A 2691-nucleotide genomic window follows, 5' to 3' on the forward strand; every position below is an offset into this window, starting at 1 on the left:
GAGCTGCCTGCAAGCTGCACAGTATACTCCAGGTTCCTAGCTCTTGGAAATGCTCATCCATATGAGGTGGTTTTTGAGTCATTTTTTTTTTCCTATAAGTAACCTCTCACTCATATTCCTGTATGTAACCCCAATAAAACTCATTGGTTCACCAAGTTGGACTTGGATGTTATCTGTATTTTAGTATGTCATGGGCTCCCTATCTGGGGTTATTCACAAGTATTGTGTATTGTCAGGAAAAGTCTTGCCACATAACAGTAGGCAGCCCACATTTGCCATATTCTGATGATGCCAGAGGTAGGATGTATGCTTTTTGCTCAGAGGATGGAGTTAATAGTTGAAACAGATCAACCAGTTCAGACTGGCTAATGTTAGTCATAAGCAGGGAATGAGTGGGTTTAGAGACTTGGATATTCTGCTGTGGATAGGATGGCCCATAATGCCTAGACTGAACCATTTGTTACCAGTGTTCAATCTGGACCCACGTATCTCCTTGGACTCACTAATTTCTTCTCTTCTCTTTGACAGCCTCAGGCTCTAACAACTACCAAAGCAGTATGAATGTGAGCCGCCGAGTGACTCTGAGAAGTCAGATCTAGCCTGAGTCTGTTTGCAGAAGTCAGTAAAGGTGTCCATGATTCTCATCTTGAGGCTACACATTGTACCCAGGTTGCTTACAGGTCCTTTGGCTGTCTCATCAGGCCCAGAAGTGTAAATACCAGAGAGATAACAGGGTGGGGAGGGCTGATTCTCTCAAAGGGAGGAATATTGCATTGCCCACATCTATAGACTTGTTCTAGTTTGGCTTTTGTTGTTGTGATAAACATTATGGCTAAAAGCAAGTCCTGGGAGGAAAAGTCTTAATTTTCTTAAAAGTTCCAGACCACGTAAAAGTTGCGAAGGCAGGAACTTAAGGCAGACAGAAACCAGGAAGCTGGAACTGAAGCAGAGACCACAGAGGAATGCTGCTTGCTGGCTTGTTTCCACCTTTTTTCCTCCTATAGTCCAGGCCCCTCTGCCTAGGAATAGAGCTCCTCACAGTGGAGTAGACCCTCTTACATCAGTTAGTATGGAGAAAATGTCCCACAGACATGCACAAAGGACAGTCCAAGGGAGGCCATTCCTCAGTTCAGAGGCTCTCTTCCTGGGTGCATCAAAGTGACAATCGAGGTTAATTAACCGTGACACCTCTGCTTAGAGGTGCTTGACATATATGCTTCAAATTTGCTCATAAGTTAGTTATTTTCATTCTGCTGGTAAGTGAGGCTATCTTATTTATTTTTTCATTCCCCTCCTTTATTGGAAACAGATTCTTTTCTCATACACTATATCCTGATTATAGTTTTCCTCCCTCTACTCCTCCCCCTAGTTTTTGTCCACCTCTTACTTCATCTCACCTCACCTCACCTCACTTCACCTCACCTCACCTCCACTTCCTTTCTGTCTCATTATAAAAGAACAGGTTTCTAAGATATAACAGCCAAATACCACAAAATAAGATATAATAAGATAAAACAGCCGGGCAGTGGTGGAGCACGCCTTTAATCCCAGCACTTAGGAGGCAGAGGCAGGTGGATTTCTTCGTTTGTGGCCAGCCTGGTCTACAAAGTGAGTTCCAGGACAGCCAGGGCTACTCAGAGAAACCCTGTCTCGAAAAACAAAAAACAAACAAACAAACAAACAAAAAAGATAAAGCAAAAGCTATCATATTGATGTTAGACACAGCAACCCAACAAGAGGAAGTCCCAAGAGTAGGCCAAGAGTCAGAGACCCACTTGTTCTCACTCTCAGGAGTTCCATAAAAGTAGCAGGCTGAACGCTGTAATGTATGTGTAGAGGGCCTGGTGCAGACCGGTGGAGACCCTACGCTTGCTGCTTCAACCTCGGTGAGCTCAGATGCGCCCTTGCTCAGCTGATTCAGTGGGCCTTGCTCTCCTGGTGTCCACCATCCCCTCTGACTCTTACCCTCTTTCTGCTCCTCTTCTGTGGGAATTGATGGAGACCTCCCTCCCTTTTGGGCTCTCTCTCCCTGTAATGTCTGGCTGTGGATCTCTGCATCTGCTCCCACTGGCTGCCGGAGGAAGTGGGATGCTGATGCTGACTGAATAAGGCACTTTTCTATGGGCATAGCAGAATATCATTCAGAGTATTTTTTTTTTCAAGATAGAGTTTCTCTGTCCTGGAACTCACTCTGTAGACCAGGCTGGCCTTGAACTCAGAAGTCCACCTGCCTCTGCCTCTCAAGTGCTGGGATTAAAGGCATGCGCCACCACTGCCCAGCTGATTTTTTTTTTTTTTTTTAGAGTAGTAGTGTTTGGTTTTACCCTGAGTAGCTGGCTATCTAGTTTCTAGTTCTTGGTTACCTAAGGAGTATTGGGTATGGGTTTCTTCGCTTGGAGTGGGCTTTAAGTCAAATCAGACACTGGTTGGCTGCTCCTTCAAGCTCTGTGCCACCATGGCCCTAGCATATTTAGCAGGCAGGGCAGATTGTAGGTCAAAGGTTTTGTTGATGGGTTGATGTTTACATTCATTTTTCGTAGCCTACAGAGTACCCTTCCACACCAAAGAGACTAGAACATTGGGGTGAAGGCTTCATGTAGGTCCCAGTTTGATTTCTCCGTGTCCAATGGTTGCATGGGTGTTGTCCTCAGCAATGATAGCCCACTGACAATACAGAGAGTGGTTTTTTTT

This window comes from Mastomys coucha, unplaced genomic scaffold (genome assembly GCF_008632895.1).
Source record: "Mastomys coucha isolate ucsf_1 unplaced genomic scaffold, UCSF_Mcou_1 pScaffold23, whole genome shotgun sequence".
NCBI classification, from domain to species: Eukaryota; Metazoa; Chordata; class Mammalia; order Rodentia; family Muridae; genus Mastomys; species Mastomys coucha.